Source organism: Aythya marila (assembly GCF_965140915.1).
Source record: "Aythya marila genome assembly, chromosome: 1".
Lineage (NCBI taxonomy): Eukaryota > Metazoa > Chordata > Aves > Anseriformes > Anatidae > Aythya > Aythya marila.
Window position 1 is genome coordinate 64,992,450 of NC_139042.1, and position 26,783 is coordinate 65,019,232.

The 26,783-nt window shown below is 41.7% G+C and overlaps 1 protein-coding gene across 3 annotated transcripts in view; it reads right to left on the reverse strand.

Annotated features, from left to right (window-relative positions):
* NCK2 (NCK adaptor protein 2) overlaps positions 1 to 26,783 on the reverse strand; it is an 83,279-nt gene that overhangs the window by 54,266 nt on the left and 2,230 nt on the right. Inside the window, exon 2 of one of the 3 annotated variants that reach the window (XM_082761149.1) lies at positions 22,722 to 22,800. The exons of the other annotated variants lie outside the window; for them this stretch is intronic. The gene's annotated coding sequence lies outside the window, so the exon portion shown is untranslated. The remainder of the gene's footprint in view (positions 1 to 22,721; positions 22,801 to 26,783) is intronic. 3 annotated transcript variants of the gene reach the window in all.

Below are 26,783 nucleotides of genomic sequence, written 5' to 3' on the forward strand. Positions count from 1 at the left end.
ATTAGTTAACTGGAAAAGCAGTTCAGTTGGTGAAAATAAAAGTTCAAACCTTATCTAATCACATAAGGAAAAAAGAGTCGTGATTGTATTTCAATACAACAGCTATTTTCTACAGCAAGAAAGGCTCCACTTTCACAGCTCAATTAACATACATTAGAAGTATCTCAGCACATTAATGGCAGTAGCACAAAGAGTCAAAGGAGAAAAATACACCAAAAAAAATCACTCCTACCGACACTTTGACTGAACTAACATTTGGATGCACAGACAGAAGATGCAGACTGGTCTGTCCTCTCGGGGCTCAATTCCATTGCACTTTGACCTCTCTTTCTGGTTTTCTCCTGGTAAAAATCTTCATTTTATTACAGAATAGCCAGAGGAAAATTTCTACTCTGACTCTTGTTAAGTCATTTCCCGCAAAACACGAATCTATTGCCATCACACCTCCCCTGCCGAAAGCTACATCGGCAACACTGCAGCTTGCCAAGTGACTCAAACTAAGGGTGGAAACCTGCACCACAGAGAATTCACTTATACACCAAATATGTTCCTTGAAACAGCATTTCAGTTAGAGATGTTTGAGATCTTCCTTCTCACACACAGTGAATGGAAACAATGGTTACGGTTTGAGATGGCTCGCCCCCGAACCACAGGCTTTGCACCATGAGTAGGGATTTTTGTTTGGTTGGTGGTGCTCCAGCAGCCAAACTCCAGAAGGCTGTATCTGCTGATAAAGCCAGGGTGGACCGGGAATATTTAAGCTTAGAGAACACAACATAAACTCCCCAAAACTCAAAAAGATTTTGAATATATGTGGAAAAGTCACTGTCCGCCCACAAGACATACTGGTGAATCACGAGGAAACTTTGGAAATGAATGCACGGCAGACAGCCACCGCCACAGCTGCCCAACAGAGCTGGATGGGCTTCTCTATAGACATCTTCAGTGTCTTTCTTCTCTACCTTTTGGTATCACATCTGTGTGCCACATCCATATGTCTTATCTCAGTTCAACTCCAAGAAATGCCTGGAATGCTGGGTCCAGTTCTGCCTCCCCCCCCCAGTACAGGAGAGACTTGGACCTACTGGAGAGAGTCCAAGGGAGGCCACCAAGGTGATGGAGGGCCTGGAGCACCTTTCCTGTGAGGAGAGGCTGAGAGCTGGGACTGCCCAGCCTGGGGAAGAGGAGGCTCAGGGGGATCTCATCCATGTCTGTAAATACCCGAGGGGAGGCTGCAGAGAGGACGGAGCCAGGCTCTTGTCAGAGATGCCCAGTGCCAGGACCAGAGGCCCTGGGCACAAGCTGGCCCCCAGGAGGCTCCCTCTGAGCCCCAGGAGCACTTCTGTGCTGTGCGGGTGAGGATCCCTGGCACAGGCTGCCCAGAGAGGCTGTGGGGTCTCCTCCTTGGAGGCCTTCCAAAGCCGCCTGGAGATGGGCCTGGGCAGCCTGCGCTGGGTGGCCCTGCTGGGGCAGGGCTGGGGCCTGGTGGCCTCCAGAGGGCCCTGACAGCCTCAGCCATCCCGTGGTGCTGTGGTTCTCTAATGGCAGTACTACCACAAGACTGTCAATGCTCACACATGCAATATACCAAGGTCCCTTACAGGTCACGACTCAGTCAACATCCTACACTTACTATGAGGTCCACAACAGAGGCACAGAAGATGAACATTAAGAACAGAAACTGCAGAGTAGAGGAGCCAGGTGAACATGTGGTTACGGACACAAGGTAGAAAACCAAAGCCGTCTAGATATGAACTGCAATCTCAGTCACTCATTTGTTTGCTAGACCAAAATCTTCCAAACACATGAACTATTCAAGTCCCACAGTTAGAAGCGCTTCTGAACAGTCAAAAATGGGTTTGAAGACAGTACTTCCAAACAAGCATCAAAAGATAAGAATCAGTATCATCTAATGAAATAAGCACCTTATAGCTGTGTAATCTTTGAAGATTACAACTCTAAGAATAAATTAGTGCTCTCATAATGATTATTTTAAAAGCAACCTCCAAAGTTATTAACCACCTTTCCTTTCACTAATGTGCTATAATGTGCCCCATTTTCTTTATCCCCATGGCTAAAATCCAGATTCAGCCTTACAATAACTATTTCAATGACAATTCTCTCAGGCTCTTTTCCCAATACCTGGCCACCTTCTATTTAAATTCTGACATGAAATAGCTAAAATAATCTCTTTGATACTTAATATGCTAATACACAAAAATGACCTGACCATAAACCTGTACTGCACAGACTGGGAATTTTAACTCAAATGATAAGTCATTCAAGTGACTCTGATAACTATGATAAAATTCAACAATTGACGTATTGCTGGTGACCTTCTGGAGAACAAATGAAAAGCACCACATTAATACAAATTCTCCTGCAGAGAAGATCATACTGGCAATCTGCCAGTTCATTACACCATCTAGCTCCACTTCAACATTAAATATTGCCTTCCTTTGTAATTGACTCAAATACACTAGAGCAATTGCAGGTAACCACTTTGGGCTATTAAAGTATTCCATTAAGACTTCTCCATTAGGCAGATATTTCAACTGAAGTTACATCAAAATATGCTATGCTCAAAATATTTTAACTGTACAGACAATTGGGCAAGCACAACCCAGTGCCATGCAGGAGCAGACAGATCAGCAATAAGCACTCAAAAGCTCAGTGCCTGAATTTGACTGAAGGGAAAAGAAGCCATAAAATGTATTCAACATTCCAGTATATCCTTAGTATTTTAACAACCTACTTATATAATATATAATAAGTATAATAATATATAACATGTATTATAACAACCTACCTCACAAAACACAGTTAATATTACCTTCTGAAACTAAGATAATGGTAAAGTTAAAATATGCAACTATTCTTTAACTCAGATAAGTGAATGCAAGCAGTGAGCACTACATCAGGTATACAACAGACGGAAAACAAGACTGGATTCATGTCATAAGTTTTTATGTTACACAACAATGTCTAAGACATCCTGAAGCAAGCAAACGAACAAAATCTAGTGTCTTCTGTGTGGCTAAGCTTTTCTTCTCTAAGACAGTGGCTCCTTGAAATGCATGTAAGGAAGTAAAATGAGACAAAAGAACGGATTCAATGCTTTGCACGCAGACAAGATTGCCAGGTACTTAAAACGCTGGAAAAGATTTAAGCCTGTATGCCAGCTGCAAAAATGACACTAGCCCTTGAAGCAAAGGCAAGCTTCAGAGTTTAAATGTGTCTTCTTAATGGTCCTGGTTTGAAGCTACTACCAAAGGCCGTGACAGTAAGCTTAAGAAACGTGCTTATCTCCCAAACAGGGGACAGACTCTCTGGGGTACCCTTCCTGTCCATGCCCTCTGTGGTGAAGAAGCATCAATTAGGCATTTAAGTATCACTGGTCACTCAAGCATTATTTTTTCTTCATAATATACCTGTACTTTTCCTTCTTTTTTGGTGCGTGTGGGGAGGAACACAGTGAAAGCATGCAGTGGGGTCACACTTGACCCCACCACAAGCAAAGAGGCTGCACTGACCTATATTCTCATTTAAATCCTGCCATCAAATCCCTATCCTCTGCAGATTCTGGCACAGATATGGTATGTTTCCAGAAACAATAACCAAACCAAACCAAAAAAAATATTTTACATCTACTTGCACAACCACCAACTCCTAAGCCCCTACTGAAACACAGGCAGTTCGTTTTCTAAATAATATTGACATTTATTTTAAATATATTTCAAAAAACAACTTCCATTATCAGCTTCCTCTGAAGCTGCAATCCAAAGTGCATGCATAAATAGCATCTTTCTAATTTTGCTAGAAATGATGAGGAATGATGAATCTGCCTATTACTATCTGCCAAGTCTACCATACACAGTATACTGAATCACATTGTTTTATTAAGGGAACCATGCATTTCTTGTGTTTATCTCAGCCAGTAGTTTCCCTCAAAAGTTTGAGCTATTAAATAACCTAATACTGATACCGAATTACTACCCAAACTCGCTACAATATGCAAACCTTTACAAGAAAAAAAAAAATATCCTGGCTTAAGCAGGATTTTCCACCTTGATACTTATTGATATTGAACTTATTCAAATTTGATTATGCTCAGCTGCAAACTTCCAGTACAGTCCTTGCACAAGAAAAAGAAAAACCCACAAAGCAGAAGTGGAGAGCTGACGGAAGCAAGGGCAGAGAGCCTCATCCCACTTTGGGTGCAAATGCTTTGAGAGGACACACGGCAAGCACACAAGCAAGGCAGGGTGCCACCAAAACGGCCCGAGTTTCACTGAGCATTCCCATTCAAAAGCAATCGGTGGAAGGAAAAAAAAAATCCAACTCCATTTTATCCCCATCCAGCTACTTACTCTTTTCTACCAAGAAATATGAGCTCAGAACCTTTCTCATTTTCCTTATTTAAGAGTTTGCAGTCTTGCTGTGTAAGTGCACGTATCCATATCCCTGAAGCCCACAGAGCAACAAAGGTCTCCATTAATGCTTAGGGCAGCTCTAGGCGCCTCATAAGCCCTTACAAAGGTGCACTGAAAGACCTGAATCATCACTTAGAGCTGCAGATAGATAAGCAGAAACCCAACAACACCTATCAAGGATGTTCTTAAATGCTGTATCACAGGATCTTTGAGGAAGGAAAGGATCAGACTTCAAACCTTACATAGTGCTTAGCTTAGCAAGGTTCTCAGGCCGTGGTTTGAACACTAGGTAATTATTTGCTTTCCTTGATACCTTACCTGGAGTCCTTACCTTACCTGGATACCTTTTTATTCAAGCTATAGATTTGCTTTTTAAGAAACATCTTTGAATTTACAGCTAGATAAACTAACTTTCTTTAGCACCTTAGAATCTAGAAGGCGGTATTTATACTTAACGGCGTAACAATTTACTCCATGGGAACCTCAGCCTGTTTCTGGTTGATATTTTAATTTTAATTTATTGTAAAAATCACACATAGACAGTCTTTTCCATGAAGATCACTTCAGAAACTTTCAGGACTTGCATGGTGATTAATAAGCCATCAGCCCAAGCAGCTCCCCAGCAAATCTACTTTTTCTACTGTAACTTTGCCATTTAATGCTCTGCACACCAAAATACATGCAGAACCAACTGAATCTACCAATTCTTCCCAACGCCTCTATTCAAGCTTTTAATTCAATACTCACAGATTTCAGGTTTGCGGAAGACGTCTACAAAGAGCACGTTGATATTGTCTTTATGGTAATCTAGTGATCTGCACATCTGAGTAAAAATGCTTGCCTCCACTGAAAAAAAGGCATTCACAGATGCCTTCTGGAGAAGTGAAAAACCACAGATTCTGATGAATTAGCTACCACGGGAGGATGCAACGCTTAGTCACTGGCAGATTATCAGAGCAACATGAAGCAGACACTCCTGGTTACCACTCTTGGCTAGGGACACGTGTTTGAAGTAAGCGAAGAAATCTCCCATCTAGATAATTAGATTAAGATTTGCTCTGGGGTGAGACGTAACAGAAAATGGACTGTAAGAGGGGCTACAGAGAGGCTTCAGGTGACTATTATGGTGGAACAGAACAAGGCATGCTCATCTCAGTGGCAATTCAATGATAAAGTCCAACTGTAAGCCTTATTAGAGCTCCTGTGCTGCTAAATTACTCATTATTTCTTAGTCAGAAAGAAAACCTTTCCTATTTCTGTATGCGTGCTTTCAATGACATCACTTGTCTGGCCATGGCAGAGCTGCCTGCCTTTGGACAGCAGCGCCATGGCTCTCTCCGTGCCACAGCTACAGACACAGTGATGTTAGAAGGGCTACAGCAAGCTCAGTGGCTGTCTTCGAAACCTCCACGGAGATGAAGGGAGTCAGAGGAAGCGCACAGAGCAGATTTTGTGCTTTTTTTTTTTTTTTTCCTTCAGTTGGGCCATCAAAAGACATTTGGAAAAACATTAAATCTGGAATGTCAGTATTTCCCAGCCTTGGGTATATGAATGTGTTGGGACAAAAATGTCCTGCACCTCCCAGGAAAGATCCTTTCGATCAGTGCATTGCTGGATTTTACCACCAGGTGCTATTTGAACATACTACAATTTAATTATGGGATCCCGCTCTCCCCAGTTTCATTAACAGGTTCCCATTTACTGTCAGTTGATGCAAGTTCTACACCCCTGCACTTTTTATTTTTATTTAGTTTGCCTGAACAGACTAGGGCAGAGCTTGCGTACTCTTCAGAAAAAAGATCTCTACTTTGGCAGCAATGCCTCCAGCATCCCTGCATACCCAGTCACTGTGCACCTGGAGGATATGGGAGAGAGCCAAAAAACAAACATCCCCAGCAAAGAGGCAATCAACTGCTTTAATGGCAAGGGGGAAGTGCTGAGACCAGGCCTTGTTCTCAACTGAAAGAGGGTAGGTTTAGATCAGATATCAGGAAGAAATTCTTCCCTTTAAGGGTGGTGAGGCCCTGGCACAGGTTGCCCAGAGAAGCTGTGGCTGCCCCATCCCTGGAGGTGCTCAAGGCCAGGCTGGATGGGGCTTTGGGCAACCTGGTCTGGTGGGAGGTGTCCCTGCCCACAGCAGGGGGATGAAACTGGGTGGGCTTTAGGGTCCCTTCCAACCCAAACCTTTCTGTAATTCTATGGTTTTCTGGACGTTGCAGAACGGCAGTCACCAAAGTCAGCACCTTGAATTTGCAGATCAAAACTGAACTGTGAGGTTCATCAGATCCAAGAAAAGAAACAAAAACTTGAGTTTTTAGTTATTTCACAAGAACAGAGATCCTAAAACCACCTCTTTTTTTCTTCCAAATTTGTGATCGGAAACCGTTGAACCATTTTTTTCTGAACTTACCGAGAAATTTCACTTTGGGTGGGCAGGAAGAACAGAATCCTTCACGTAGCTCTGATACTACTGCAGCACAGGCACTGCTATTACTGGTGTTTGAATGATAACTAGATATTCCCAAATCTCATAATATCCAAATAAAATTTGGCAACAGCTTTGCTTCTGATGTTTTCAGCACTGATTTTCTCCCTTTCTTGTCTTGCCCACATCTGATGGTGTCTTGTTCCACTCATTTTATTCACACCACTTCAGTGAAAAAAGGCAGCAAATGGAAATGCAGTGAGAATTTTGCAGGCCTTGTAACAATAGCCAAAACCCCAAGATTTCCTATGGCAGCTGTCAAATGAACGACATCTCCAAAGCTATCTATATACAGTATCTGGGCAGAAATCCAATTATGTCATTTCTGTCTGAATACCCCAAAAGAGAGTCCTACTGGGGTTAGAAGTGGAAATAATTGTAAGCACAGATTAGCTACATAAGCAGCTCCACGCTCGAAACCAGAACAAGGGAACAGAAACCTGAACACATGACATTTATCTGGACACAAGGGAGAGGCAAAAAGAACCACTAGACAGCTGGCAAAAGGTCAAAGCCAATTACGGTGTCCAAATTTGCCCCCCACGATAATAGCTTCCAGGTTTGTTTCTTAGAAATAAGGTGTACTGACTCCAGGAATTCAATGATTTCTGCTTATTTCTACATCCTCCAGTATCCCTGTATTTTTTTCCAAAACTTCTTTTTCCCCTCCCAATGTATTTTTCTAGACTCCAGTGTCAGGCTGTTATTACAAACCACAATTACAAGTGATTGTCAACATTTTCCATAGGCTTTTAGAAAGCTACTGGTAGGCAGTAACCGAGAGCTCTGGTACAGCAAGGCTGCGTGTCTGACTACTGGAATTACCTTCCCAAAAACACCAACTACATTGATCTAAAGCTTACATAGTCAAAACAACAATGATATTCTTCCCCTTTAAATATTCCAGCCACCGATTTCCCTTCTACCTTTGGAAGTGTCTGCTACTGCTTAATTATGTGGCATTTGCAGCTTGCTGAACTTCACCACAGAGTTCTGTTTATTTGCGGTTTTAGAGCATGCAACTATCAAATAGCCTTTTAATTTGATAAAGAAAAGGGAAGGAATTTTTTCTTTTTTCCCTTTTTTTTTTTTTTTGGCATACTAAAGTAACTGCTTCTGAAAATATAGGGAAGTACAAGTTTATCAGTGTTTCAAATGAAGCTATCCAAGAGATTGACTGCTAAACCAACAAAAATGCAGGTGACAAACAACTGAAGGAATATAAATTGTTACTACCTAAAAAGTAACTAGAAACCTTTATCTTAATTACAAATAGATAAATGAACATTTAAATAAAGTGAATGATGACGAAATACACCAGGCTGATTGAGACCACATTTCTAACCCTGATCCTGGATGACCAGAATAAACACTTTGAAGGGTAAGAATATAATTCACCACGTATATACGGTAAGTGCATCTGCTATCAACATGATACCAAGTTCAGGAGAAAGGGAAGCTAATTTAAAAAAAAAAAATGCAAAGAAATGGGTAATGCACAAACATTGGGTTGTGCTATACAACTCCAGACAGTCTTAATTGAGCTCAGTGCCTGTAAAGACCAGCTATGGTCCTCACCTGCTCAGTATGTTTAATCCCAAAGTGACTTCTACAGGCATGTGCAGAGTGCCCTTTCCAAGCCAACAATTTGGGGTATTATCAGCTTGGTCCAAATTTAAATCAGAAACTTGCCACATTTTCTGATGCCACAGCGTAACGTGGAATATCAGACTTTAATTTTAAATAAAATTGCTAATAATATGATTTACTTCAATTCTCATTTTACAATGAAAAAACCCCACCATACGGTTTACTCAAAAAATACCTTCCAAGTGAACCACGCAGCCAGGTAGCCTGTCAGACACATTTAGGCAAAGCCTAGAGAACAAATTTCTTCAGCTTCCAATTTATTTATTAAGGGAGCAAGAATATACTCGAGGAATCTATTTGTTGCCACTTCTTTATTACAAGAGATTTCATTTTTGCGTTTGCTCTCCATAGCACACAGAGCAGCACTATCATGAATCCTGCTCTGTCATACATGCACTGCAAATCCAATTACTGCTCTATTAGATCTCATTTAAGTCCCATACGGCGCGACAATAAACTGCACAAAACGAACGCCAGCATGCTTTTCAGCCATCTTTACAGTATGATATAGGTGGCAATCACGGCTTAATAAAATTTAATTTATAACAAAGGCAGCTCCAAATTGTCTCTGTCTGCCACGTGTTCCAGGGAGAATTCAAGAACACCTACCAACCACAACCCACTGAATTCAACTTGTATTTCAAAGGCATCATGGTTTCATTTGGATTGGTTGGTTTTTTGGTTGTTTTTTTTTGCTTGTCATTTACTTTTAAACTCCCCTGGGTAAGCAATCACGTCGATGCAGGGAAACGTCAGGTTGGGAAGTAGAAAAGGGGAGAGCAAGCCAAAACCCCACAGAAAAAGGTAATATGATTTTTTAATTTTTTTTTTTATTTTTTTTTTTTAAGGTAAGCTCTTATCCTGTCTGGCTGTAAAAAAAAAGTAAATCTGCAGAAATTTCATATGCTCTGAACACTTTGCCACTTCAGTGGAGTTACTTTATAGATATATTACTACCACATGCCCCTCTACTTTCATTACAGCATTCCAAACTTATCTCACTACCCAGCAACCTACTAGGTAGACATGTTCAGAGCTATACCCTTTTTTTTTTTTTTCACGAATTCAGTGGGGAAAAACAAATAAAATAACATCTCAACATCATTTACCAGTAAGCACTTGCCACACTCGGAGCTCGCTCTAAAGGATGCCTAAGAGCCCTGTTGAACAGCTCACTCTTTAGCAGCTGACCTGACTAAATCGTCTTTGTCGTGTGGGCTAGAAATAAAAATGTCACACTGACATTTACACACACAATCTGTTGTTAAAACATGAACGCCAGGTAAACATATTCCGTCCGCTTTCCAAAGCGGTGCCCAAATCTGGACGCTTTGCAAAACAGAAAGGCTCAACCCTTCCAGAACTGGCTTTTAAATATTTCTGTCATCGTGTTAAATGATTTTAGTAGTAATGTCAGCACTCCCTCCCGTTTATCTTCGTTGTAGACCTAGAAACGTGGGCAGGGCACAGCAGGGAATCCCCTGACAAGAGCTGAGGACCACAGACCCCAAATTACCATCCCACTCTGTCTGCAGCTTTGAGCCAAGTAACAGCCCTTGAGGAACGTAGGCTTTGCCTACAAAAATACGGAGGTGTCAACTTCCTGACTCAAACGTCTTGCCTGAAAGCACAGCTAAGGGTATCTCCCAGCTTGAAAATCTCATAAGGAACCGAAAACATTAAGTTTAAGGTACTTGCATATTTAAATGGCTGGGAAAATTCTGGTTTCCTTCTAAGGAAGCGGAATGATTTCCCCTCATTTCTAGAGAACGTTCATCAGGGCTGCGTTCATTTTATTTTACCATTCCTTCAGTAGCCTATGCTGGTAAATACTGACCCTGTAACAAGAGCTTTCTCTCTCGAGAAAAAATTGGTTCTCAAAAATCAATCGGAGGAACCTTCCGTTTAAATCAGTAATATCACAGACGCCACAAGTGTCTTTCCTCTTGACAAACATAAAGGAACAGTTCCCAGTAAAGCTCAGGGAGTTTCAAAGACAGTAACACTGTAGTCTGTATTTAGGCTCTAAGTGCTTAAATTATAGTTCCTGTATTTTTGGAAGCATCAGATACCTCAAGAAAGCAGTGAAACAAGCTTCAAGTTCTTAACACGTCTGACATATGGTATCAAAGAACTATAAAAGATACCAGTTCAGGAACAGACACCCTGCGCAAACGGGATTCAAAATTCTGGTGATCATCCAAAACCCAGAGCCAAACACAGCACCACAAAGTAATAGTGTAAAATGAATGATACATCACAGAATCACAGAAAAATTAAGGTTGGAAAAGACCTCCACGATCATCTGGTCCAGCCATCACCCTACAACCCATGTCACCCATTAAACCATGTCCCTAAGCACCAGGTCCAACCTTTCCTAATGCTGCCTCCTTATGAGGTATGCCATTAATTTGTTCCTTTGCCAAAAAACAATTCCCACCTTACGTTTTACTAAGTTGTAGTACATTTACGTGCGCAAACTTATTTGTTCAACTACAATGACCTTAACTTTCCTGCTGGTGATGTGTATTAATGACCTCAAGAAGGGTAAGACCATATTCAGCATTTCGAAATACAGCTGGAACAGGGCAATTCCGGATTACTGACTTTTACTACAGACAGTTTACAGTCTCATTTTGTGAAACACAAAGGAAATAGTATACCAGGAAAAAAGCAACCCTCAGGAGTGCATATCCACCAAAATTTCCTACCATGGATGTGTATGGCTATTACTGATCAGCGCTGTAGTTTTGAAGAAAGCTGTGTGACAATTATAAAACATATAGCAAAGCCTTAAACACTTGGCATAAATTATGTTTCTGAAGCCAATTTCAGATTTGCCACCTAGAAGCTGGCAGGCTCCCTCTAAAAGGAAAGTAAGAAAATTCCTTCCAGCAAAATAAAGCTTCAGATTCTTGAAGGAAGGATCACCACAAAGGAGGGCAGCGTTGCTTCCCCATCAATCCTTTTAATATATCCACAAGCAGAAAAATTATTTCCCACGACTTTCAGAGAACTGCTGGGCCTTCTGCTGAAAGAAGAGAGCTGCTAACGAGTAAATGGAGTATGCACGCTGACAAACACAAGCTTTAAAAAGTTCTTGGCACCTATTGCTCAAATTTATCAAGTCAACTGAAGGAGGGAGCCACCAGACTAAGGAACACGTCTGCAAACCCTGAAGTTATCCTGCATGCCTATATAAATACATTACTGAAAAACAGACTGTAGGGTCTCACCCAAAAAACTACAGAACTTTTGTAGGTCTCAGTCAGGCAGGATTTCCCCCAAAATCTGGGAGACTGACTCAGGCTAATTACGACCAAATGATAATTAAAAAAAAAAAACAACACACACACTATTGCTTCAAAGAAAATTTACAGAACTAAAAGTATTTGTACATCGATTGCCCGAAGGCAGCCTGAGTTCTGCTTCAGGTCTCCAGGGCTTTTCCAAACAGCACCAAAGAGTAAAGCAGAGTACCAAATCTACAGGGGATCTATTCTGGTTGCTAGACCATACTCTCCCATCTTCATTACTGTCATTACCTGCAATATCTAGATTAAAGCTTGAATGGGCATGCAATCATTTCTTAATTTTATTGCAGAGAGATCTGCCAAATTGCTTCTCGCTGATGTCTTTGAAATGAGTGCTTAGATAGCAGATTTAGGCTTTTAATAAGCGACTGCTAAAGATCCCACGCCTCGCATAAGGTACGGAGCGAGAGACTGGCGTAAAATATAATGGTGTGAAAATAAATAACAAGGTCGAGGGGTGCAAAAACTACGGAAGAAAAAGGACAAAAACAGTCAAAATGTAAGCCAAAAGACATTGAAAAAAAATGCAGGAAGATTTTATGCAATTAGTAATTCCTTGTACAGACAAGGGAAAGGAAAGCACATACAGAAGCACTGTGCAGTTTTGTTTTGATAATTAAGCTGATGACATTTAAATGTTATTTATAACCAATTTTTAAAAGTATTCAGAACAATCTCACAGTAAATAAAGGTAATAGCCTAGAGAAGGACATCCTTTCTGATGCATCTAAGTTTCAGAGTCAATAAATTTAGAGACATTTATAAACAAAACAGAAAACGCAGACCACCTACACTGAATACTGCACCGAAAGAACACGGGTTTCAGCTGAAGTTTTCTATCTGACAGCTTAAAATTTAATCCTAGAAAACAAAGTAAAATATTAATGTATTCAAGCCAGCCTTTCAGAAGACAGCTGTGGAGATTTTTGTTGTTAATTTTGATCCAAGTCAAAGGTACAAGATGAAAAGGTTCAGCATACAGGGATTCTTCCAGTGGCTGAATCCACGTTCACCTGGCGATTTTAAGAGTTTCTTTTAAAAGGTTAACATGCCCAACTTCCCTACAAAAAGTGAGAGAAGAGTTTTCGGATGAGGATACAAAGAAAAATGCCTTCCTAACAAACCCATGGTGTATTAACATTGCCCTTAAGCTATTTTTCAACCAGCATTTCTGCACAGAGGGAAGCCTGAGAGCTGCATCTCACAAAGGGACCTGCTTATGGCATCAGGAACAGCACGCTGAGTGTCAGCCCATTCTGAATTATGATGCCCTGAGCAAGGACAACAGTGACCTGTACCTGTATGTGGGGAAAGGCACCCTGGGGTGCACTGAGGGAACCTGCAGCATACGTCCCAAAGAGGCTCCTGGTGCTCCTACAGGCACCGCGCCTTCCTGCTTCTCAGTCCTGAGCAGAAGCTTCATCCTTGCCAAACGGGTGTATTAATTAACATAAGCTTAACGAATCGATTATTTCCCAGGAATAAGAAAAACATTTTTTCCCCTGGGACACCACGGAAGGAAGAACTGCTGGTACCTCCACACACGTGCAGGGTTACTGCCCTGCATCACTTCACAGCACCCCTCCACGCTGATGCTGCTTCTGCGGTGGGAAGGCACAACCACATTTCCTTCCCAAGGTCAGAAACGGCAGTGACCGGGCACACGGCGCTGAACCCAGCTACGGAGGTGGTCAAACACACAACAGTGAGCTTACAAGCAGGGCTGGAAGCTGGTAGGAACAATCACCATGGCAAGGTAAAACAGCTCTAAAAAAATGGGGGGAGAGGATTTAGTAGAGGAACCATTTCCCCAATGAACCGACTCATACTGCTGAAGGAAGACAGAATTAAATTGAAATTCTACCAGCTAAGTGACTTCTGAAGCAAAATACTAATCATTCAAATTACGTATGCCACGAGATTTCCCCCTCCTCACACAGAAATGAAATGTTAAAATTCATCATCTTTAACTCTGTCAAAAACATGTGCAACTGATCTTAATAATGAACTCCCTTATTTAGTTTCCTCTTCAAACAACTGAGGTGCTTTTTCTAACCTAAACCAAATTCCCCACACATCTTTTCTACATTTCAGAAGCTTTCATAGAGTCTCCAGGATTAAAAATAACCCTGGGACAAAGATCTCCGGACGAACTTCCTCAGCTTTTGCTAACCAAAGAGAGCTTAAGAAAGCGACTCAGGAAAAAACAATCAATAGGGTACTTTTGAAGGAGACGCGGATACAAAAATAACAGTTCGACCATATGTAAGAGTTAAGATCAGTCATTAAAGCCTGAAAGAAAGGTTAACCCATGGAAATGGTTGAAAATTAATGACTGAAAATGGTAACGGAGCTGCCAGGAGCAAAAAGAAGCACAGGGCACGGGCTCCCTATTCCTCAGCATCTGTGAGAATAAACACAGCCTCGCATGAGCCGACAGCCCTCCCGAAATTAGCGTGCATTTTGGCACATAAATTACATCTACACCTTGCTGCATTAGGGCTGCAGCTCAGAAATAAGCATGCGATCCCTCAAGCTGAATTTACTTCAAAGCCTCCCCCGTCATCTGCCTACAGAGCTCCGCAACAGATAAAAATTGAGAATGTGGTTTTCATTCATTTCTTCCAGGCACTCTAAAATTCGCACATGCACCTCCGAGTGGCTTGAAATCTGGTGTGCCATATGGCAGCGCATTTGTCATTTCCAGAAATATGTTGAGTAGCGGTTCCAGAAATATAAAATCCCTATATAAAAAAAAAAAAATACAATAATAATAAAAAAGCCCACAACTCCCGAAGCCAACAGATTCTACCCAAATGCCAGCGACTTCATCCCGCACACAACCGGAGAGCTCGGGCTTTGATCAGGCTTCAAAGCACCTCTTCATTCGCCCCAGAAAATAAATCTAATGCCTTACCTCGTGGAGGCTCATTTCCCTACTGTTTTACAACGATGTGAAGTTATTTACACTTTCCTTAAGTGAGACTGAAGCAGAAATAATACATAAACATTGGTACCCAAATTATACAAATGCGTTGCACTCGTGCCACCAAGTAAATGATTTACACGCCACAGAAGAGTGGAGAATTGGGATCAAGAGTTTTATGGCTATTTCAGCGTGAAGCAACTGAAGAAGAAATAATTACTTCTCACCCTTCCTGCATACAAAGTTTAATGGTGCACGTTATGAAGTAACACTCAAAAATTACAGAACAATTAGCAAACAGATACAATTTTGATTATTTTTTTTTTTTTAAAGCCGAGAAAGAAATAAGATCTCCTGCTGGCTGAAAGAACCACATAGTCTCCGAGCTAAGCAATTTAGGGTGAGGTTTCCAAAAACTGGCTGAGCTGAACTAAACATCTTGCTGTTGCCAAAATGAGCAAGTCCTGCGCCGTAGGTACGAAGCAACTAGTTCATCCTTGTACTACAACTTCTGCTTTGCAGGGACGCCTGCCTTCCCGTATTGGCAATCTGTGACTAAATGATCCTTTTTCAAAAAATAGAAAAAAATATAGATTAGCAAGCTGCATTCAAATCCCATTCCATGACTGGAATGACTTTCTTCCTCACTTTCTTTAGCAAAGCCAAAATCACAAATCATGGTATTTTCCAATAGACATAAATGAAGATTTTTTTTATTTATTTTTTTGCTGGCACATTCAATTTTACCTTCTTTTTTCTCCTTATGTCACCTCTTGAAACTAAGTTATCTTAGCAAATAAATACCTTTTCTTTTACCCCAAGGATGAAAATGAACAGCAAGTAATAACTCCACTGACAAGAAGCGCTATGGGGTGGTACTTAGTTTTTTGAAACACACACACCTGAATTAAGAAAAATCTTACTGCAGACAGGTAGATCCAAGAGTTTTTGAAGAGCTTCCTGTGTGCATATTCCACAGCAACATTTGTTTTGGAAGCCGAGCACTTCTATTCTATCCAAAGAAACCACTCGTGAGCACCTAAAGCACCTTATGGCAGCAGCGACTGGGATATTTACCACTGCTCACCCACTGTTGCCGTACCCTCATCAATCCTGTCTGTCCCAAAGCAGGATCCACGCAGCTGCTCCAGCTCCCCAGAGACGAGGTTACCGCGTGGCTGCCACTTGCATCTCCTCCCCATGACAGCGCATCTACTCGCCGCTGCTGGAGGCAGTGGGGTTTGAGAAATCTGGAGCTTTTTTCCCCAGGCGTAATGAGCACAGAGCTGCCAGCTGCTGATGTTGCCATCTAGGGAACCTATTCCTAGAAAAGCAGGAAAAAGGTGTGGGCTGAGCTGCAAAGACAATGTTGAAACTAAAGCAGGCAGACGAGTCCTCTGTAATGAAAGAAGAAGTGAAAAAAAAAGTCACCGTGCCTGCTGAGATTTAGGTTGATGAGCAGACCTCTCCCCCTCAGCCAGTATCTGGGCTTTTTAGGCAGACTGAGCTTGTGGGTGGGATGAAAAGCAGCTTCCACATGCTACAGTAAAGTTTTACTGTGTCCAGCAGACAAGTGAAGTATGCTAGATTTCCTGAAGACTTTAAGATTTCGTTGCAAGGTGGAATAAAAACAAACAAACCCCCTGCACTTTAGAGCACTTTCTATGTGTTTTGCAGGTTGCACGGAAACCACCTGCTGGTGCTGCCAGAACAACTCAAGAAGAGCCCAAGACTGCGTCTGACACGTCCAGACCTGCTGCAAAGAAAGGAAAATCCCACTCGGGAAGCTGAAATGAGAGAGACTTCAGTGCGATACACAGAGGTGTTTCTGGATAAGACAGAAGAAATTCCTTCTTCACATCTTCTTGCGGCAAGACATGGTGGCCATGGGTTTGAAATTCGCCATCCATCATATTCTGTAACCCTCGGCGTGGGAAGCAGAAGAGAAGCCAGCTAATGAAGCTGCACAGGCGCTGCCGTCCTCCCACTGCTGTTTCCACACCGTTGGCGGAATTGCTCCAACTACAGCTGCCCGTACAGGCACGGGCACGGGCACGCAGCTGGACCCGAATTTTAACCCTGCCGTCACCTAGGCTGGCTCCTGGCCACGCGAGTGGCTACAAGCCTGCAGTAGCTGCCTGTCCTAAGGCTCTCTGGAGTAACTACAAGAGGACAGAAGGACAAAGTTTTATAAAACAAGATGCAAGACAACAGTTTTGAGTGCAGAATTAAGATGTAATAACTACACGAGTATCATACCCCTCTGCAGCAGGCAGATTATTGTCTTCCCGTTACAATGGGGTTTTGGTCTGTAGGATTTCCTTCCTTTGAAGCAAAAGCTAGCAGCCGCTGTCAGTGACAGGATACTAGCCTGGCTACATTTGGGACAGCAATACAGGACCTGCCAGGGTCCTAAGGACCTCTCCTAGACAGGAGTATCTAGAAAAGCAATTCTTACAATGCCACAACTAAAACGTTTAAAAGACAGAACTGATTCTCAGCTATGCATACTCTTCTTTTAACCACCGTTTTCTTCTTCACGTGTTTTTTCTTCCCAAAACCCCAAATCTAAGTCTCTGCAAAGTTAACTGAATATATTCATGCGTAAGTGGTTTAAGTATCCTAACTCAGTTTATTACATTTTTGGAAGAGTTCAACTGGTGGCTTTGAACTGAAGCAGAGAACCAAACCAGAGCTCTGCAAGTAATAATATACTCCTTGGGGATCTATCATTAAAATGGTAACAATCCCTGAGCTGAAGCAAAGCCAGAAGATTCAAGATGGGAAACGAAGGTATAAACAGTAAGAGCATAGAAGTTCACTTCCTGAACCCAAGGTTAGCAAACTATTACAACTTCAAGGTACAAGCCAGTAAAGCTATTTTCCTTTCTCACTTACAGATTTAGCCTTTAAGGTGTTCTGTGCAAATTTTTTTTAAAGCTTTCTGCATATTTTAATTTTATACTTAAAGATCTTCCTGCATTCTGAGACAATTCTTATTATTTTCCTTTGATGCTTTTCTCCTTGGATGTTTTCCAGATCAAGCTCTAAATTGAAGTTCAGTAGAAAAACGATCAGAGCACTACATTTCAATAACAGAAGCACTGAAAATGTGGCCTTCGGTGTATTAAACTCATTGCTGGAAGCTACATATGAAAATATATTACCCACCTCAGAAAACTCTCCATTGTTATAATTTGGTCATTTCACACACCAGTGATCAATCTCAGCTGAGCACATTCTGTAAGTCCACACATAATGATAAAAAATTAGACATACCAGAGAAAAATTAAAGCCCTTCTTTCACGAACAAGTTTATTCACCTAGTGACTTCATATAAAAATCACTTTGCTGCTGCTTCTTCTCGTGAAGCTAAACTAGCTGAAGATATATAAGTTGTTGGTTATATGGGTCAACAGCTTAGGCACCTGCGTTGTGCCTACTTTGCAGTGAAAGATGGCAGACACCAAGAATCACCTTTTATAAATATAGAAGAAAACAACCTTAAAAGTATGCTTTTTTTTTTTTTAAGCTACAAAAGGATTTAACACTAATAAGCGTAAATCATGAATCCCTCTTTTCAGTCTCTTTAAGCTCAAGCTTTATATCCTCCAACTCGCTTTCCTGTACCTACCCTTAAAAGTAAAGTTTCAGAGTGCACTAAGGAGCCTCAGCAACTGGCATGAAGTATGTTAAAGCCCATCTACAAGCTGAAAACCTAAAGCTATGTTTCAGACTTTTCATAATAACAATGTTCTAGAGGAATATTACTAAAAAATGAACATCTAGCTTACTTTCCTCCCAAACAGATGAAGCAAGCAGCCGACCATGCTTCTGTGGCTGGTGTGGCACTCCATGCTCAGCATAGTGAGCCACCACAGCAAGAACAAAAATATCTCCAGCCAAATCCCCTTTGCAGCTGTTAATTTCAAGGAATGACTCCCTGGACGTGAAGGATATACGAGTAACAGCCTCTACAGAGGCTTTACGAGGGGCTGTTGGACAAGGGGCTTCTGACACGCCAGCAGGATGCCATTCAGCTCCTCGACAGCCACTCGGAAAGTGAATTAATCCCAACACGTGCATTTCTAAGGCGATGCCCAGCGCCCACACGGGACTGCGGAGGAAACAGAAGGGAGGCTGGGGGCAGGAGGCACACACGGATGCTCTGAAAGAGGGGTTAGGGCACGGAGCTGCGGGATTTCCGCAGGGGGTGGGAGGAAAGACAATGTCCTGCCACGACGCTCGCACCGCAGCTGCAGAGCCGCACAGCCTGCTCCCCGGGACTGCTACAAAAACACAGCACTCCCCGTTTCAGCCTTCTGCAAATTTACTGCCATTTTCAAGCAACTGCGCTGAAAACGATACAAACCCGACATAAAACCTCACGATTCTTCCTCCGTATGAAAGCGCTGCTTTTCCTTTGGTGAAAAAGCCACTTACGGACTGAAGCGTGTGGGGACTCACCTTCCAGCTGAGCCCATCCCACCGTCCTGCTGCAGCGCCAGAAGGCATTAAGGGAAGAAGAAGCCAGCTTAAAACAATTCTACAGAAATGCTGCAAACAAGGGTTCAAAAGTGTGGATGAGCTGTGCTCAGTTCAGAAACCTCACCCACTGCATTTTTAACAAATTTTAACTGTGGCGTTTGAGTCAGCTCGTGCTGATTTACTTCTTAAATGAGCAGAAATATGCTACACTAGATAGAAAGGGTTTTTTTTTGGTTGGTTGGTTTTTAGTTTCATTTAATGATTTTTTTAATTGCTAAAATATTTCCGCCATACGAATGGATTATAGGCAACCCCAAAATACACGCACTCGCTGTCAAGTCTATTCCCTCTCACAGCTACATACAAAAACACCGCAAAATGGAAAAGCAGGAAGGAAGAGATTCACAAACTCCCCAAACTGAAAGGCAAAATACGATTTATTTCCCCCCGGCCCAAGCCAGCTGGGCTGAGAGCTGCTGGGTGGCAGCTGGCTGGGGGATGTGACTGAAGCTGTGTGATGCTACGTTTCATGATCTTGGTTTCTGAAGTGTTGGCAGCTCACGAGCCCTGACCTGGACCTTTATGGGCACCTCCCACACGAGCAGAGAAGGCCAGAGGTGACACGCAGCAGTCCCATGGTTACTGATTCCTAACCCCTCCTTTGTCAAACACATCCAGTTTGTACACTGGAAAACAACCATTAAACCACCAGCTGCAGCTGGAACTCGAAATGCCAAGCTGGTCTTTACGTAGTCAGTGGCAAAAGAGACTTTACAATCGCCGGGTAGCCAGCAATTATTTTGCTGAAGAGCACGCTCCTTCCCAGGCTGGTACTGGCATCTCAAAAATGTGCTCTTTCTACAGTTAGCTAAAGACACAAGCAGAAAGTGGAGGTAAAGAAAGATGACTCTAAATACACAAGCACGATTCTAGCCAAGACCTTGAGGAATTGCATCTAAAATGCACTCTATTCCCATCTTTAGGTATTACCTGTTATATAGGGCAGTTATGAAAACAGTTTATGATTGCTTGTAAATCAAGATTTCAATTTTTTATAAAAGCTTAATAAAGACTACAGAATTTGTATTAAAAAAGTTAACCTGTAGTACCCATATTCTGACCTTATATTTATATATTCAAGTGATTTTATTTTGAAATGCTGAAGTATTTTGACACGCACACATCTAAAACCATAAGCCAGTTTGAATGAACGCACCACTTTTTATGGCTGCACTTGCCACAGCACACCAACCCCCTACTACATTTCTTTGTAACTGAAGGGACTTGATAATACAGCAACAGGTGCTCAGCCTGAACTACCAGAAAAATAACCTAGTCTGGTAAAACTCCACCTTGACTACCTGCATTCACGATTTTCTGGCATCAGACTCAGGATTTCCATCTTTGAGGAACGCAGCATTTAAAATGACACTAGCTACTTAGCAAGCACAGCACAACTACTGGATACTAAGCTGCTTCTGTCGCTGCACACGCTTACTAACACACGAATGCCATTTCTGCAGAAGAGTAAGACAATATCCATTCAGCCAGATACCATAATTCGCAGTTACACATGGTATCATCTTTGAACCATGATCACGTAGCTTGTATTACCTCTAAGGAATCCAGATGCCCAACTACTTGACCGCTAAAATTATCCATCCAGAAATAAGAAAATCAAAGAACAAAGCAGATAAATCACAAGGACAACCTGAAAAGACAGATCAACTATGCCTAGTTACACTATTAAACAACATATTATAGTTAAAACATGTTGAAATAACCAGTTTTTAAAACTTTCCCCAATCAGCATTAACACACATCTCAATTCCTCCAGAAGAGAGGATTCTCAAAGCCTTTCAGGGCTTTTCTTGTACTGTGTTTTTTACCCTTTTTTTTTGAGTTGCTTTCATACAATCTGCTTTTCTGTTTTAAATTCTAGGTTTCCATATTTTGAAATTAAACACCAAGCTAAACTATTCCTTGTCCTTCCCAGTGTGGAGTTTTCTTTGTCCATCACCTTCAGCAGGCGCTCCATCAACCACTGCCTGATCCCTCCTTGTTTTTCTATCTCAATACTGTGTTGTTCATTAAATAGGGATAAACTACCAGCAGCCCCACTGATTTTATGGAAATGTTTAAGGTTATGTCATTAGTTAGTGGATAGGCGTTGAGCCTGGCTGTGTGACACTGCCGACAGAAGTTCAGCACATAATTTAGCAGACGTGTCTTGGCAAGTTAAAGAATGTATAGCTTAAAAGAAAAAAAAATAGTTGACCAGCAGTGCAATTTTGGTTCTTGACTTGAGAAGACTTACGGGCTTAGCTTCGTGTTTTGTAAACACAGGGAGGCATTTCAATAGGACCACTAGCAGTAGCTAAGCACATGCCTCCGTTTTCACAGGGCCACAGTAACAACAGGAAAAGTTGGGATACAAAGAAAAAAAAAAAAAAAAAACAAGATCATTGTGACTAAGCTCTAACAACTTGTCTTCCTGGTATTCCGGGCTGACAAAAGGAATATCTGAACAAAATAAACAGCCAGGACCTCTGATCAGCAGAAATGGAAAAGACCCTAGCGGAGTACAGCCGTCAGGATGACAAGGTAGTACTGGCGGCAGAAGGCTCACAAAGCCCCAAGAACAACATTGCGCAGACTTCAATAGTTTCCTGTCATAGGAGGCCTGTAACAGTTCATTACGATTCCCCGCGCATCCCTTAAGAGCCTCCGAGCTCATAAAAACGATGTGTCATATTTTGATACTCGTGCTAAACACAAGCTTTATTATTACCCGTGTTTAAACCCAATACAATCCGCACAGTCCTCACTGAGCTATCTGATTAAATTTCTAATATTCATGAACTAGATTTTTAATATTGAATGCTCAAAATGATTCAAGCCTTTTGATGTAATGGAACATAAGTCATTCAGTGTCAAGTGGAAGGCAGATCCTTTATTATAGCATTAATTATTTGGGATATTAGCATTAACTTCTTTCTCTGTTTGAATTAAATGGAATTCAAAACAGTGTGAATTTATGAATAGCCCACAATATAATTATTTCTGTTATCCCCACAGCACTAGCAGAAAGAGTGCCTACAAACTGAAAACATAAAGGAAGGATATTGATCATCGTTCTTCTTTCAACCTTTTTTTTTTTCCTTTTTAAAAGACTGACACGGTGATGCTCAATATGTTTATGCTCTGAAAGGCTTACACTCTCTTTTGATGTAAAAAATTTCAGCCTTTATACCTACAAACACCATCTACATATTTTTTTATTCAAGATGTAATGATTAAAGGAAAACAAATTTAAGCAAGATATACCGAAGCCAATTTCTTTTATGACTGGAACAAAAACATTCTTAATTAAAACCACAAAGCTCCAAAAATAGCAAGGACTTTCACAAAATTTCAATACTCACTGGGAAAAATGCTGTGCCTTCGCTTACAGTACCAAAGTTACTGCATCAACAGGGTTCCACACAGTTCTGGTAGGGAAGACTAAAGATACAAAAAGGCACCATTTAGCTGCTGAAAAAAGTACCTTATTTTTAATTCTTTTGTGGTACAGGCACAGACGGTGTTGCTAAAAAAAACCTCAAAGCACTACTAAAAATAAAATAATACTAATAATAAAAAAGTCAAATACTAGTCATTAAAAACTGCTGTTTGCCTATCAGTTTATTCAGGGCTACCCCAGAGTGCCAGATCCTTCAGGATTATAACCCAGCATAACATTCCCATCCGAAATCCACAGAATCAGTATTTACAGGTTTGTATTGAGCTTTACAAGACTTCTGGAGTCGGGTTAAACCAAAACCAGCTGTCTAACTGAAAGTGCAACGTTATGAATAAACAACAGCCGAGGCCAAAAATAAACCAAACCAAACGTCTGTGCCACCGTCCCTGCTCCATCTATACAGGTGTGAGCTCCCTGCCCTGCTCTCTGCAGCACACCCCCTGGCAAGACAGCAGGAACACTACCTGAAAAAAATAAATAAAAATAAAAAAAATAAAGATCAGTAAATAAAGTGCTTGCTCTGAACTCAAGGCTTGTCCTTCTGGTTTTGTTGAAGTCCTTAATAAAAAACACTGAAAGCATTCAAAACATAATGATCTTTAAAGTGACCAGATGACGTACAAATGTGTTTTCTCTTCTGTTAACCTGGCAAACTTTCAAACTAAAATTACTAAGTAACTTTTCAACAAATACTAAATCTATTTAAAAAAAAAAAAAAAAAGCAAAACAAACAAACAAACCCAAAGGGCACTCGTTTTTCTACCTGAGCTCAAAACCAAGGAAAACCTGCAATAAGTTTTGTGAAGCCAGACATTCATCCAGCCCCAGCCTCCAGGATCCCCGGCACGTCATCCTTCCAGACCTGTCAAATTGGGCAACACCCTTCGTATGTTTGGAGGCGCACCATCCATTCAGAGAAACGAGCATGCGATTTGTTGTCGTGACAGCTCTCACAATCCGCCACAAGAATCTGTCTTATCGTGCAGCCGCCTATCTTTCCTTCCACGTTACAAAGTTCAAAATAATTCCCTCGCCTCCGTCCGCAGCAGCGCTGGGGTGTCAGCTCAGAAGTAACTTCATCACGAGCGGCAGCAGCCCGAGGTGGCACTGGAAGCACGTCAGGACCCACAATGGGCATGGGAGAAAATGAAGGTAATGAACACACGGCTACTGCAAGGGCAGGAAGGAAAAACAGCCACACCTCACCGTGCTGAGGGTGCTCCCCCGTTCATTACAGGCAGGAGGTCGCGCCGATCGATACCTGGGATCCCTCCCTGCTGTTATCAGTGCCAGGCTTTGCTAAACAGGAGGCTTAATTTATTGCTGTTCCTTGAAATGTTTGCTTAGTCCAGAATGCCCTAAAGAAATTTGGAGTTATACAATTTAACTCCCTGTGTGTACAGTAAGTTTTAGCTGGATTTAGTGTTCCTCTTCTCTCCTTCTCTTCTTTTCCTCTTCTGTCCTAAACCTGAGAAGGGACTACTATTTTCCTACATAGTGAAGTAACTTGAACAGTATACAAAAAAGGATTACTTTGGTCAACTTAAATTGGGCAAGTTTGAGAATCCTTTATTTACAACCATAGATTTAACCTATCTTTTGCATACGTAATAAATGCAATTCCTTTCTGAAACACTCCCAACCTGCAGCGATCCATTCCCAATCTGAAGGGCAAGTTCTAAAACTCTGCTCAGCGACTACTCTTTAATATAAGGACAGTGAAGTTAAATCATGAGAGAACTGGGCTCGCTTTTAACAGCTTTTATCTTCTTTAAATAAAAAAGCACACAAAGAAGGCCAAACCACCACACAGACCAGACCTTTTTTGCTAACCCTGCTCCCACCATCCTGCAGTTGGACTGCTTCCCCAGATGTGCACCAAGCTGACCTAGCGTAACCCATAGAAAAAGGCAGCCGAGCAGCTCCTCGCACCCTAACGGGACACGCCTCAGCGCCCCTGCTTCACCAAGGGGCCTCAGCATCCTCCTCCCTCAAACTGGGCTGTCTGCTTTCATATCCCTGACATTTCTCCTTATCAAAGCCCCCACAAATGCTCTCAACACTCTAGACCTTAAAAACCGTAACAGGGTTAAGGCTGAAATTTGACTTTCCACAAAAGGAAAAAAAAAAATCTGCAGGCCTGCTCATTTATTTTTGGTTATTAACCCATTTTGGCTAAACACTCCAGCCCTGACACAGCAAACACTATCCACGCTCCTCCAGAGATGATGCTTTAGGTCCCTGCTAAGCAACAGACAAAGAAAATGCCCTGCCTATCAAACGTGTTTCTGAAACCTGATGAAACACTGGTAATGAGCTACCACTTTCGTTCCAAAATCATTTTTAATTTAAAAAATGTATTTCATTTGACTTTTGCTTCTCGTTACTATCAGATTTGGTGAATGTCCTAAATATAGCAGGTTTTCGTAGTAAAGTTTCAGCTACACTCTACCTGTGGTATCTCTCAACACCTGTTTTCACATTTCCATAGCTATTTATATAGCTGTGAGCTGTCTGCAGACAATAACTTAAATGAGTCAAGGTTGAGTAAAACTGGATCAAGTTTCGTCAGCTCAGATCAAAAGTGCACCTGTATTGCATTCATTTTGCATCTGTATCCTCACGACTAAGAGAGATGCAACATTTCTCAGCATTCAGGTATCTGTCAGGAGTCCCAGCATGCTCACTCCACTGTGCTTCACTGCCTAGTGACTATTAGTTACATGTCACCATATTAACGCTCGTTAATGAGATCAGGACCAAAAGCAGGGCAACGAACCTATAGAGGGAAAAAGCCTCTAAGCCACGCAGCGCGTTTCTACCCCTTTGAACAGATATTGGGCACTCTGCCACGTCTGAGCTTCCACTCTAACAGACGTTTTTCTCAACAGGAGTATTTCTAAAACTTCACTGACAGCGGTTTATTGTGCAATACCTGTAATAATGTAAAATGCAACGGGTTGCTGTTCTCTAATCAGGATTTATTTCTCTCCGTATGAACTCCCCAAATTTACAATACTCTACCCAAGGCTTAAGAACGTACGCCGCCAAGGCACCTCACTGCACACCAAGTTATTTACGCTGGTTTTAAAACAGGAACTCGGCTTGTTAACGGTGGGAGACAAATTCATTTGTTGTGTCATATATATTTAATGGGATATAAAAGTATGTATTTCATATCTCAATGCACTTCCAATTTACTCACTTCATTAGCATTTATGAAATAATTAAGAATCCTCACCACGACAGAGGAAAAATGATTACTCTAGAAAAAAAAAAAGAAAAAAAAACAATTGAAAGAATCACTGTACCCACCACGAAACAGAGCAACAGTTTAACTGGGCAGAACGCTGATGGCTAAGTTACGATGAGGAAACTAGTGGATCTAATTGAATCGGTAAGAAAAAACTAAATGGAGCGCCCTAAAACAGGAAATAGCTTAGGATACCTGGGCTGGCCAACCTTCATGCACTCACAAAGCAAAACAAACAGGAAAGCTGTTTTTCAAAAGGCAGAAGTCACCAGATCTCATCCAGCATCTATTTCAAAAGACCACATGAGAGTATGCTAGTTAAATTCGTCGTATAGGCCTCACTTGTGTGCTTTAGGAGGAAGAAACAATGCTATCTGCCTATCTGCCACATGACAAACGCCATCCCTGTAGCCTGTGAAGGCCCTCCAATCCAGGAGCTACCAGGGATCCTTGACTCTCCGGCTCCGTGGGAGCTATCGTTTTGCAACATTCCTGTATGCCTGGTAAATAGAAGGATAAAGGGTATTGCCTGTAAGTTTATTATTTCAGCAGAAGTAGAAAGCAGCCTGACTGCAGCGCGCCTCCGCTCACGGCACTGGCAGAGCAGACCACGTGCGATGACCTACTTCAGCTCAGCGGTGTGTCCAGCACCTCACCTCAGGTCTGACCACACTAACCAAAATGCGGCAGCACCTGGGGTTTGCTGGTGCC